The following is a 14490-nucleotide window of genomic DNA, read 5'->3' on the forward strand; positions in this document are numbered from 1 at the left end:
GGTCAAAAGGCAGGGAGTGACAGGGCTGGGATTGGGACCGAGTGTCTGGCTCCAGAGCCCAGCTCCCAACCACTTTACACGACAGGAAAATACCCAACAAAAATCACCCAACAAATAAAGCCTAAATGCAAATGTACGGTCTTAAATTCTTCCTCTTTCTGGGTCCATCTGAGTATGGCTTTCGGCCTCCTTCTGTCAGGTCAGAACGGTAAATGAGAACGTGCTATTTCCCCACATCCAGGTAAAAAAGAAAACTCAAGTGCACACACACACACACACACACACAACCAACACAGAGCATATTTACGTTACTTGCAAAGTTGTTTCTGAGAACAGTTCGGGGGGGCGGGGATGGGGAAGACAGCCAAGATTTCCATGCTAAGGAAAGAAAAAGGAAATAGGGACTCTGGAACTAACTTCCAGGACATATTTCTCAGGCTTAAAATAGGCTTGACCTTAGGATTGTCATGAGAAAAGCCAGAACAAATGAAGTCATCATATATAAACTGTTTGTTCTCAAGAACATGACTAGCGGGCACAGAACACAAAACTAGGTTAAGGGACATCGATTGATTAGCCAACACTGCTCTTTCAGCTGGGAAGTTGTCCTACAGGTCACACTTTGAGGCTGCGGAAGTCCCCACAGTCTCAACGATGTTTCATGTGACTTCAGAGGGGCTCCAACCCCAGAGCACCTTCAAGCTCGCCCTTCCCTGAACTAATCTGGAAAGGGGTCCAGAAAAAGGCCGCTCCCTCCGACTAGTCCGTTTGGTTCATTCAGTTGACAGCTACCAGTAGGTGTGGGCCTTGGGTCGTCCCCGGGGACACACGGCTGCAGAGATGGGCGCAGCCTCTGAGCTCGCAGAATGGGAGAGGCCATCAACTACTCACCAATCCGAGCTGTGCTCCAGAACAGGGTGCCAACAGAGCATACAAGTGGGGATCTGCACCCTGCGTGTGTGGGGAAGGGAGACCCAAAGGAGGAACAAGAATTGAGTGAAAACGGAGTAAAAAGTACTTCATACTGAGGCACAAGTACGTGCCAAGTCCGCGGACCAGAAGGACAGACACATTCAGGAAAATTCTGGCTCCTTCAGAACATATACTGAGGTTTTTAATACAAATTTTTACTGAAGATTAACCTACTCACAGAAAAGAATAAAAATCCTAAGTATGTAGCTTGGTGAACTGTCACAGAATGAACCCATCCAGGTCAAGAAATAGAACACTTCCAAACATAGAAGCCCTTATGGCTTCTCCAAGTCACTATCCCGCCCTCTTCCCCTAAGGTCAGCACCACTTTGACTCCCAAAACCGCATCTCTGACTTTGAACTTTGTATGAATCAAATAATATAGCAGATGGAGTCTTGTCGGCCTGGCTTCTTTCACTGAATACTTAGCTTGCGAAACAGCCCTGCTGCCACGGGGGGCCACAGTTCTCCCATTTCTGCTGCCAGAGTATTTTGTGATATGCTTCTCCCACAACTTATTCTTTTGATGGACTTGAGTTAGTTCTTGTTTTTAGCCATTATGAATGCTACTGTTACAAACATTCTAGTATACGACCCTGGCAAACACAGGTACCCCTCTCTGTTGGGTGCAGTACACCTAGCAGAATTGGTGGGTGACAGAACATGCCTCGTTGGACTTTAGTAAATATTGCCAGACCATTTTCCAAAGCAATCTTACCAATTTACATTCCTCCTAAGAGTATATGACATTTGTTTCTTGTTTGGCTGGTTTTTGTCATAAAAGACAGAATAACCTATCACAGTCCAGAAAAAATCTAAACTTTTGAAGAAAACTGGCCATGACAAAACAAGGACAAGAGTCCCTTCTCCAGCCTGAACTCCCCACATATATTCCTGTATGTGAATTTCATCATTTACCACCCCTAATTCCTAAATTTTAGAATGGGTAGTCTTGAGACAATAGATTCCATTATAAAGAGATCTGTAACATCCTTATTTTCAGGTCATGGGGAAAAAAAAAAAAACATACAGGGACAGTATATTCTGGTCTGATTATAAAATATTCTCGATCACCTACAGCCCCAGATGGCTTTCTAATAGTCACTTACAGAAGAGGCTGAGTTGTTATATGCCACTTGCATGATATCAAAAGAGAGCAGAGTGCTAGAATGCTCTCCAGGCCGGCTTTTTAGACTTCTTTGCCGAGGCACAAAGTAGAAACTGCTCTTCAACCCGTCCACCCTTCTCCACTATGAACACCCCCACCCCCAAACAAGAAAACATCATACACAAACACACAGACACCCCAGGAAGAATGAGGAAAAGGGAGCAGAAATTGTGTGAAGGACACTTCCTTCCTTTTTCTTTTTACAGGACTCAAAACCTGTCCCTCCCATGTGCCCATTGTCAAAACAGGAGCCCTGAAGACAAAGGGCAGGCCAGCCCGGGAGGAGGTGGCCAGCGCTCTCACAGGGCCTAAGGTGGAGTAGGTGCCTGGCTCCTCAGACCCCGGGAGAGGGAGGCTCCCTGGGTCAGGAAGAGCACTGCATCCCCGGCAAACAATGCTGGCAGACGCTGCTTTAGGGAGATTCAGCAGCAGGCTGACGGCTCAGCAAGCAAGGGCAGGATGGGGTGGGGTAGGGTGAGCGTGGTAGCGAGAGATTCAGGCGGACGAGTCAGGCGGACGAGTCAGTCGGAGAGGAAGTCCATGTCAGGTGGTAGGATCTCATCTTGAAATCCGGGATGAATGCAAAGGAGGCCTCCACTGCGGGGAGAGCAGGCCCCTGGCAGGTAGCCAGGCTGGGAGAGAGAAACAAGACCCCTACCTGGGGCTGGGATTTAAGACAGGAAAAGTCCACGGCAACGAGGCCCAGGTATAAGAAACAGGAGTGAGTTCCAGAATGTGGAACTTGGGGGACTTTCATTTCCTCCAACTGAACTGGGGTAGGGGTCGGGGTGGTTACCCGGTGAGGAAGAGGAGGGATCTGGTGGGACAAACCTAACCAAGGTTCAAGGAGAGGGTGGTGACAGGAAGCCAGGCAGACCACTACAGCTACTAGCAGAATGAGAGTGGAATTCTGAAAATTCACTAAAGCAGATAGAACTAACCTGTGTTTCACTGTCAAACACAGCCAGTATCACCTGGCTCGGACACCTTTCTGGGCCACTAACTGCACAGGCACCAAGACTCCCGGGAAAGCCCTGAGTAAGACACACAAGGCCACAGCTGACCTCCCCCAGGGCCCTCCCCCAGAGGAAGGCTGCTTCTGATGCACCCACTGGCACTCTCAGCCGGCCGGCCCCTCTAGCTCAGGGCCTGAGACACACACCATCCAGCAAGGCCACAGGACCTTAACCTCAAGCTCAGTCTCATCCACTGCAAATCCCGCCATTAGCCCGGGCAGTACCACGGTTCATAGGGAACACCTCGCCGCTCCTCCGCTTTACTGTGACAGTGACCTGTAGCCCACCCCCTCCACTCCAGGCCCTGAGGCCTGGCTATACTCAGGACTTCATCTGGCAGAGTGCCCACCAGCAATCAATGAACCACAACTGCCCGATGCATCAAGTCTTCCTCGTATCTATTCGCATTCATAATAAGAACCACTATTAAGAAAAATAACTAATAACAAGCAACATTAGGGAGGGTTTACTATGTGCTAAACATGATTCAGCATGCTTGACACGTATCAATTCATTTACTCCTCACAGCACTGCTAAGACACAGGAGTAATTACTATTCTCACTTTACAGGATTTGAAATCTGAGGCACAGAGAGGCTGAGTAATTTTCCCAAGGTCCCACAGCTATAAACTGGCTATAAAGAGCTGAGATTTGAAAACGGGTGGTCTGGCACCAAAATGTGCACTCTCACTCCTCCCCCCCCCAGCCCCATTTATTTTGTTACATATTATAAGGGACAGAGAAAAGTATGTCCATGTATTAGTAGATACATTTTCACAAACAGAACACACCTGTACAAGCACGCAGCACCCAGATCAGGACGCCACATTACCAGCACACTAAACGCCCCCACGCCCCCGTGGCCCTTCTCAGCCTCTCACAGCGTGACTCATTCTGCCAGTCTTCAGGCACACCGGCCCCTGCAGCCTTTACTCCAGCGCCCTCACTGCCGTCAGAGCCCCCATGCAGAGCGGCCCTGCACACAGCCACTGGGCTCATCTCCGCACCGGTACCCCAGTGCCCTGGCCCCAGGCTGCCAGGCCTGCTCTCAGCGGCTCTCCTCGCCCCCAGGCCGCACCCCAGCCCGCAGCCCACATGAACCGGCCCCATAAGCCAGAGGGCACTGCGAGTGATGCAAAACTCTACTTCTGATCAAGGTCCCCCCATTTCACACTCTCACGCTACTGAGGCACAAGATTCCCCCACGCAGAGCAGCTGGCGGATGCGTGGTGTCCCCCAGTGGCAGGCTGCCAGGAGCCTTCGGAGCCCCGACCAGTCTCTCCCCTTCTCAAAGGGGCATTCCCAATGCCCCCTCTCTAGCTCAGCCCACCTCCCCCTCTCAGCACACTTACCCCTCCTATTTCAGCGAGCAATCCTAAAAAAATAAAATAAGCAACTTTAGAAGGCAAACTAGAAAAAAAAACCTAGTTGTTACAAATGACAAATGGATTAAGAATAGTCCTTAAAAAAAATCCCCAACTGAAAACCATCCAATTCTCTAATATAAAAAGGCCAAAGTAGCAGAGAGTATACAAAAGAGAAATTACAAAAATGCTTGATTAACATGTGGGAAAAGACTGAACTCCACCTGTAAATAAAATTGGCCGAAATTAAAAACTGATAATACCACATCCTCCCAGACAGACTCGATTCTAATTCCTGAATCACACATACTAGCGGGGCCGGGCCCACTTACTCAGGCCCCACCTGAAGTCCATGTTCAACATTCTGCCCCCAGGTTGCCACTGAGGGACACTTGCTGCCAGGTTTGGTAGTGAACACTGCTGAGATCCTCATCCCTTAAAAAGGGCCCAGAAGAGTAATTTCTTTAGGCCTCAGCTCAGAAACTATACTTGTCCTGAGGCGCTAGCTAATGCTAATCTCAGGGGATTCTGGGGCTGTTTGCTATGTGTGGAGGCTGTGGAAGCTCAGAGCCCAATGTGGAACCCCCCACCCCAGCAACCAGCAAGTCTCTGAGGCAAGCACTGCCACACAGGACCTGCCTCCTGACTTAACAGATCAGCACCCCCTGCGGTGTGCCACTGGCCCCAACTCCCTTTTCTGTTCATTTGCATCTTACTGTAAGTGTTAAGTCACCTCCAATCCTTTTGAAACAAAGCAAGATAGGGCAGCTCCAATGATACCACATTGGCCCTCCGCTGTTCTCCATATCCTGAAAGGGAGGAGTTGGGCTGGGCTTTCACGGTTTACACTTGCCACCACAGCTTTATGAGGTGTCTGTGTGCTGGGCTAATGGCTTCTGATTGTGTGAATTAGCTTCTTGCACAACAATTCCTAAATACTTAATAGGTTCTTATTGAATACCATGTCATTCTCTCAAAACGTTCTTTCAGGAAGACAAAACGGCATTTTTTTCAAGATGGAGGTGCACAGAATCAATAAATTTGACAAACTGTTCAAATTTCAAAGAACATAGTTATCCCAGCTGTAATTCCAGGAAATTGAGAAGTCAGATGAAGCTAACACCAACTCAGACCTGCTTGGGTGCTCAGGTATTCGAAGAAACACCACAGACATGCTAGAAACGAAAGGAAGCAGAACTTAGAGATCCAAACTCTACCTTTCTCTCTCCCTGTTCCCCTTTCATTTCACAGGCTGTATCTGTTAGGAGGCTTTTGGTTTTAAGTAAAGAAAATTAACGTCAAATTATTATAGAATAGATTCATTGCTCGCATGAACGGAGTCCATGAGGGCAATCTTGTGAACTCCAGGCAAGGTTCAACAGGACTCTAGCTCTGTGACTCTGCAGCTCCCTGTGCCTGTTCTCACCCAGGAGCTGGCTTTGTCCTCACTGTGGGGCCTGAGATGCTCCTACCCACTCCACAGTCTGATTGAGACCATTTAGGTCACATGTCTACCCCAGAACTAGTCACTGGGACCAGAGGCATCCCATGACGTAGGCTTGGGTTGTCTATCTCATACTGACCCAGTCACTAGGACAAGAAGGCTGTCAGGGACCACCCTGGAACCGGGGTTGGCTCAATCCCACACAAAGTTTCCAATTGCTATGCTATTACATGTTACCAAAGTGGTATGACAAAGACCAAGAAACTGCTCAAACCCAGTTCCTCTTCTCCCAAAGCACATAGATCCTATTTCCCAGCTTTCAGTGATGTTAGCTGTGGCCAAGCGGCCAATGGAATATGAAAAACAAACATGGACCACCTTCCAGGTCTGGCACCTAAGAACCCACCACCACCCTTCATCTCTCCCCCTTCTGCAAGTCTGCCCATGCAAACACGCACAGTGACCTTGGGAGCCAATGTGTGGAAGATGGCCAAGTCACAGATGGAAGGAGCCTTGGTCCCTGAATCGCCACTCTGAGGAGGGTCTTCCACCGTTTTAAAACACCTGTTTAAAAACACTCTTTAAAAATACCTATTTTAAGGGCGCCTGGGTGGCTCAGTGGGTTAAGCCGCTGCCTTCGGCTCAGGTCATGATCTCAGGGTCCTGGGATCGAGTCCTGCATCGGGCTCTCTGCTCAGCAGGGAGCCTGCTTCCTCCTCTCTCTCTCTGCCTGCCTCTCTGCCTACTTGTGATCTCTGTCTGTCAAATAAATAAATAAAATATTTAAAAAAAAAAAACACCTATTTTAAATTTCACATGACTGAGAAACTTCTATCAAGGTTAAGACTATTGTATTTTGGGGGGTTGTTACAACTGTCAGCCTATCCCAACAGGTGAAAAAATTAAGGCCCACGAGGTTGGCTGACTTACCCCAAGTTACAGTTAGCCAATGAAACAGAAACACAAAAACACGGGATGCAATGATCTTCCAGGTGGAAGGCAAAAACGAAGGCAAAAACCGAGAACATGTCCTAACTGTGAAACCACTGGACAGAAAGAGAAGTAATGAGCAGTAGGGAGTCCTTGAACATCTCATAGGCAGACTGTACAAGCAAGGGAGAAGGCCAACTGGAAGCCCTTTCTATTTCAAAACTTGCTGAAATTTTCCCAAAAGTTGTTATCCATTCTTCTCTTAGCAAACAGAATGGGAAGTTTCTCTGATAACTCAGAACACAAACTGCCCCAGAATGAAAATTAGGAACAATAACTCTCCTTACACAGTACTAAGTCATATTCATTCTTAAGCTGAAAAGCACTAGGGGTTTGGACAGGACCCGGTGCAGGGGCAGCTTTTGCTCCCAGCACTTCCTCCCAGAGCTGCCCTCAGGGAACTGCCCACTGGCTGCAGGTGTGCCTGGCCAGGCCCGTTTTGGTCCTTCCCCGGGACTTCTATCCTGGAATTAAAGGCAGGGCCTCAGTCCCGCTCCACTGATGAAGCTGTTAACTGCGAGGCCAAAAGCAGTTGGTGGGTACTTTTCCTGCCAAGCAGGAAAAAACAGCCCACAAAAACGAGGAGGACAGGACGTGAGAGAGGGAGAGAGCCCTCGCTTTGTCTGTCCCAGAGGTGGCATACCCCATCCTCCCTGTGGTGTGGTTTTATAAGCCAGGTTCTAGTGGCCCACAGGTTTCACTTCTGGCCTTAGCTGGTTTCAACTGGGTTCATGTCACCCACAGTCAAAAGAATCTTGACCAATATAATTAGGAAAAAGGTCTGAAAAAACAGACAACAAAAAATCACGACATCAAGAACCTCAAAAAATAAAATGAAAACTACAGAAATTGCAAAGTCTAGTACTCGGGCACCAGGCCACTAGGTCAGAATCCAAGCACTGCAACCACTAGCTGTGCAATCCTGGGCATCCTGTGCAACCTCCCTCTTGCTTCGACTCTCTTACTCTGAAGGGGGAACCTTTAAGGAAACACCATGCCCAAGGATTTTCATCAGGATTACGTCTGTTAATGCACAGAGAGTACTTAGAACCGTACTGGGTATGTAGTAAACATCCAAGACATGATGACTTTATTGTTATGTTACATCAGTCTGAGTTGATTTCCAGGTTAGTGACCCATGTGTAAGTTAAGGTGTAACAAGCTAGACCAAAACAGGCATCAAACTGATCATAGAAAAGCACATTCATCCCACCAAACCTGACACTCAGCAGCACACCATCAGATCAGAAGCACTTTTTATTTGTAATAAAAGGGTAATTTCCTCACATGCCCACCAAGGGAAGGCCACTTCTGTAGCCTCAAACCCCCGGGTACTTAACAAAAACACGCTGGGTCAGGTACCAGCGTGCTCCTCTAGCCCAAGGACTACCCATTCTCAGCGGTTCTCTTCAGCTCCCCTGTCCTCGGCGCCACAGCGAAGTAGCCAGCAGGTCGAACGCTGTTCCAGAACAGCCCACAGGAACCCCCCTATCCTCTGGGCAGACACAACATTGGCAGTTTGAACCCTTAATCCTATCTTAATCTTCTCTTTCCCTCTCTTCTAATGGGATACCACCAACAAAAATCTCAGGGCATTTCTTCCAGACATAAAATACTTCCTCCAACAGTTACCTACCGACTTCCGTCTTAGAGCTCCACCTTCACCAACATTCTTTTACTACTTCTACTGATTAAGTCAGAGAGAAATTCTCAGCAGAGCACTTGTGAGGAAAGTGCACAGTCAAAAGTCCAGAGGTCATCCGTCCCTGCAAGTGTGAGTACAGGAGCTCAGCACGTAAGGCAGGGACGAAGCTGGAAGCTGGTGGGAGCCCATGCGGGCTGGGCCCCATAGGTTAAAAAAGAGTCTGAATTTGATACTGGGGAGCCACAGAGGGTCTTAATCAGGGCAGGACATAATCAGACTAGCATTTGATTACTCTGCCCCTTCTCTGAACCTCTGCTTACAGGGAGACCCCCAGGCCCTCTGCATATGGGTTCTGGTTATCTGGGACCGGGAGAAGTGCAGCGTGAAGACATTCCAAAAAATTTCCATGAGGGGAAAATAACAAGAAGATAGACCACTTCAGCAAGCTGGATCTGCAGTAGTAAAGAAGGCTAAGGACAGGGCTGGGGCAAAGCTCTCATGCCACCATTCAGCTGACTCCAAAAAAATCTGGTGGGGAAGAGCCAGGGCCCAGGGTCAGTGTCACGGTCAGAGGGCTTTCTAGGACCTGGCCATGGGATGGCACCCTGCTCCAACCGGCCAGTGCCTGAAAGAACAAGTTTGGTTCGTGTTAGCCCTGACCAGAGAGACGCCTCCAGCCAAGCCTACGTTATTACACTATGGCCGAAAGCGAGCACAGTGGGCAGCAAACTACCCTGTAGCAAAGCTAGCCCTACAAACAACGGAACCCAAACCCAAACCCCGTGATTACCCCAGAGATTCACCGTGGGATCTGAAGCAGTCCTACACTGCAGAAATATTCTTGCCTCTCAAGACAAACACAGCTTTTGGCACTGAACACTGTTTTTTAGTTTACAGGCCAGAAAAATCAGTGCACCCCTGTTTATTTTTCCATTATCAGTATATTCGGCAGCACTGAGGGGACTGGAACAGAGCTTCCTTCTCTTCTGACCCACTGGTGAGAAAACATTATTCTGATCAACAAGCAAAGAGAAACAAGAAAACATATGCCACTTCGATGATGTGTAACAGATGAGAAGGCATCCCCCACACCTTCTCTCACTGTGTTGGGTCTACATACAAAGAACCGCAGGTCACCGACGAGTGACGGATGTGCCCCAGCTCACAGTGAAGTGCCAAAGCCAGAACTGAAACCCAAGTCTTCTGATTCCAATTCCCCTGACCTCTCTGACTGTATGTTCAGATTTCTGAACGAGTACTGCGCAATCAGAGAGAAAGACAACGGGAGGCCAGCTGACTCTCTAAGTAGTGTGTCATCTGAAAAGGAAGGCTCTGGCTTACTCATCTCCGCTTCACCCGCAAATGCCGAGTGTAGTTCCTGGCCCACGGGCCAGCACCACACAGACGTGTGCAGAATCGTGTGCAAGCTTACCAAACGAGTATTCTCTGTAGACAGAGAACAGAAGGAATGCCTGTCATGGGGGACAAGTGAGATTGGAAAGGCGGCCACTAACACACTTAACTCTCCGAAAATTCCTCTCACTGCAGAGATTAATGTCTAATGGAAGTACTGATTTTTGTCAATATTAAAGTAAGTTCGCTCATATTGTCAATTACCAATTTTCACCACAGAGTGTTGAAAATTCTTTCAAAATACTGCCGTCTTTCATAAATACTGCTGGACCCAGGGCCAGGCAAACCCCACGCCTGCCTTCACCCCCAGGCAAGGCTTTACTACAGCTCAGCTCATTTGGAATCTTTGGCTTTTTAAGATCTGGTTTCTTAACACTAGAATAACAAAAAGGGCATAAAGGCTGAGGGAGGAAAAAGGAACAACAAGACTTCCTGCTTTTATCTAAAAATATTAGGGCAGCAAAGGAGGTTGCCCAAATGTAGTGACTGGCGATGTAAATAACATGGCTTTTTACTGGCGGCCAACTCCCAACTCCGAGCGTCCACGTTACAGACAGAAAAGAAGACACACATCCGTACACGGAAACAGAAGGAAAACAGAACCATTATACAATAATCAGGCAACTCCGCTAATGATATCCAAGCTCAGAAATTCTAGGTGTTCAATTTCTTTATTGCTTCTACACAAGAAAGCCACTGGCCAAGAGCACACTCTGCAAACCTGAACTGAACGGTCCTGCAGAAAGTCCGACGCCTGGGCGGCTCCGTGCAATCCCAGAGGTCCGCTTCCTACGTGTGTAAAAGGTACCAGGGGATGAAGGGCAAGTGCTAGGGTCAGGTAGCCGTCCCAGCCTTGCCGATGCCTGCTGTGTGATCTTGGACATGTCTCTTAAATCCCTTGGGGCTTCAATTTCCTCCTCCATAAAATGAGAAAGTCGGTTACGGTAAAGTTGAAGGTCCCAATAAGGAATAAAATTCCAAGAATAATGAAAATGTAACTCACCTGAGCCAAGTTTATAAATAAAAATGTTTGCTAGAATATAATACTTTTTCATTATATACTGCTCCAAACACTTTAAAGTCTGCACAAACAGAACTTTTTTTTAAAAATCAAGACTTGATTTTAGAAATAGAATCTAAGGCTATGATCAAAGATATGCATAAACACATAAGAAGAACCTACGTGGCAGAATTAGAATCATCATATAAATCACGTTTTGAAGAAATTTTACTGACATGGGAAGACAGCTGTAATTTATTATTAAATTTAGAAGTCAGAATATAAAACTAAATAGAAGTATTTGTTTAAAGCTTACATTTAGCATTTAAATTTAAAATTTCCTACACATACACAGGAAAAAAGAATGCAAGGAGTTATTAATATATGTATTATAGAAATTAATATGAAATGTTAATAAGGGTTCTTTTAGGGTATAAAACTGTAGATGACTGGGGCGCCTGGGTGCCCCACTGGGGCTCAGCGGGTTAAAGCCTCTGCCTTCAGCTCAGGTCATGATCCCAGGGTTCTGGGACGGAACCCCGCATCGGGCTCTCTGCTCAGCAAGGAGCCTGCTTCCCTTCCCCCCTCTCTCTGCCTGATTCTCTGCCTGCTTGTGATCTCTGTCTGTCAAATAAACAAAATCTTAAAAAATAAAGTAAAACTGTAGATGACTTTGTTTTCACTCACGAATACAGAAAAAGAAAACTGAATTTTAAATTACTACAAACTGAATTCACAGTAGCTGACCCCTGAACAATATGGGTTTATCTATTTTTTAAAGACTTGTTTATTTATGAAAGAGCGAGAGCATATGCACAGGCAAGGGGAGAGGGGGAGAGAGACTCTTCAGCAGACTCCCCGCTAAGCCCAGAGCCTGATTTGAGACTCCATCTTATGACCCTGAGATCATGATCTGAGCCAAAACCGAGAGACACTTACCGACTAAGCCACCCAGGCGCCCCAAACAACATGGGCTTAAACTGCAAATCCACTTATACACAAATATTTTTCAATGAATATACTACAATAATGTAAAAGAATTTTCTCTTATTATTTTCTTAATTACATTTTCTTTTCTCTAAAATAGGTGTTAATCAGGGGCATCTGGGTAGCTCAGCTGGTTAAGTGGCCGACTCTTGATCTCAGCTCAGGGCTCGATCTCAGGGTTTTGAGTTCAAGCCCCATGCTGGGCTCCACACTGGAAGTGGAGCCTACAAAAAAAATTTTTTTGAAATATGCGTTAATCAACTATTTAGGTAAACTATCGGCAAGACTTCCAGTCAAAAGTAGACTATCAGTACTTAGCTTTGGGGGACTCATATGAGGACTCTTAGACTCAGCACCCCTAATGCTCACTTTGTTCAAAGCTCAACTGTATATTTTTTTTACTTTAAAAAAAAAAAATTATAGGGAGCCTGGGTGGCTCAGTGGGTTAAGCCGCTGCCTTCGTTCGGCTCAGGTCATGATCTCAGGGTCCTGGGATCGAGTCCCACATCGGGCTCTCTGCTCAGCAGGGAGCCTGCTTCCTCCTCTCTCTCTCTGCCTGCCTCTATGCCTACTTGTGATCTCTCTCTCTCTCTCTCTGTCAAATAAATAAATAAATAAAATCTTAAAAAAAAAATTATAACACGCAAGCAGGATTTATTTTAGGAATGCAAAGTTTTTAAAATATCAAAGATACAATTAGGCCATGTCACATCAGTAATTCCAAGAAAAAGCATGTGATTATCTCATTAGATGAAACAAAAAGCAAGGACAGGGGGAAAATAACAAAATAACATTGGTTATTTTTAAAAACACTCATAGAAAACAGGGACTAGAAGCTATTTCCTTAATAAAGTATATAAAAGCACACTGTCTGAAAAGCAACAGCCAAGGTCACACCTAAGAGTGAAGACCTGGACATATGACCATTAAAATCAGAATAAGACAAAGATGCATGCTAAAATCACTATTATTGACAATGCTCTGAAACCTGAAAGTAATCCAATAAGGAAACAGATTATAAAGCATTACTTTGGGAAAGGACAACCCAAAACCATCAATCAACTAATAACCTAAACACTTATCTCAGAGCCCAAGACACGAGGCACTTAAGATTTATCTATTTCATGGACAAATGAAAAAAATCAACTGAACTACAGAACATTTAGAAAAATTCAGCCACATCAACATATTTTATTTGACTGAAATAATTAGCTAAAAGATTTAATCAGATAAAGGATTCAAGGGGCTCCTGGGTGGCTCAGTGGGTTAAAGCCTCTGCCTTTGGCTGGGTTCGGGGTCCCAGGGTCCTGGGATTGAGCCCCTCATCGGGCTCTCTGCTCGGCAGGAAGCCTGCTTCCCTCTCTCTCCCTGCCTGCCTCTCTGCCTACTTGTGATCTCTGTCTGTCAAATAAATAAATAAAATCTTAAAGAAAAGAAAAAGGATTCTGGCTCCAACTAAAAAGAGGTGAGACCCATGTGAAAATGCATAAAATAAAATAAACCATAAATATCATGTTCATGGACAGAAGAATTCCATAAAGCTACCAATTCTTCTCAAATTACAGTGGACTGAACTCTACTACAATCAAATTCCTCCCAAAGCTTGGGGGTAGATCAAAATCATCCTAATTACTGACATGGACAAAGAGATAAGAATGGGTTAAGAAGGTTTTTGTTTTGTTTTGTTTTGATGGGACATAGTGAGAAAAAGGATTAGCATTACCAGGTACTATGAAAACAAAGCTATCAAAATGAAATCAGTGCAGTAACAGTACCAGCAAGAACAGATAACCAAAACAGACAATCCACAGATATGATACAGGTGAAAGTATAAGCCACAAGGGAATAAAAATAATTATGCACATGAAGGGTGCCAGAATAATCAGCTATTCTGAAGCACTAAGAGCCTTACCTCATGCCAAAATACCCAAATACCCAAAATAAATGTCAGATTTAAAAAACTAAATTTTGAGGGACGCCTGGGTGGCTCAGTTGGTTAAGCAGCTGCCTTCGGCTCAGGTCATGATCCCAGCGTCCTGGGATTGAGTCCCACATCTGACTCCTTGCTCAGCAGGGAGCCTGCTTCTCCCTCTGCCTCTGCCTGCCATTCTGTCTGCCTGTGCTCGCTCTCTCCGCCCCCACTCTGATAAATAAATAAAATCTTAAAAAAAAGCTAAATTTTGAAATTAAATAAACACACACAAAAATTTTGACATATGATTACTTAACCGTATCTGAATGAGTAAGGACACGCTTAAAACGAAGAAAAATCAGAATTGTCAATGTAAAAGAAAAGCAGTACAAAAATCAAGTAAATGGAGATAAAGCACTGTATTATTAAACATAAACTGAGGGGTGTCTGGGTGGCTCAGTCAATTAAGCATCTGCTTTCAGCTCAGGTCATGATCTCAGGGGTCGTGGAACTGGGCCCTACATGGGCTTCCCACTCAGTCTAGAGTCTGCCTCTCTCTCTCTTCCTCTGCCCCTCTCC

General features: G+C 46.0%; 1 protein-coding gene across 1 annotated transcript in view; it reads right to left on the minus strand.

The window, feature by feature from the left end:
* The window catches only part of PDE8A (phosphodiesterase 8A), a 146333-nt gene that overhangs the window by 116216 nt on the left and 15627 nt on the right, over nt 1-14490 (minus strand). The gene's annotated exons all lie outside the window — the stretch shown is intronic.

Source organism: Mustela putorius, unplaced genomic scaffold (genome assembly GCF_011764305.1).
Source record: "Mustela putorius furo isolate JIRA1106 unplaced genomic scaffold, ASM1176430v1.1 tig00003875_pilon_pilon_pilon, whole genome shotgun sequence".
NCBI lineage: Eukaryota > Metazoa > Chordata > Mammalia > Carnivora > Mustelidae > Mustela > Mustela putorius.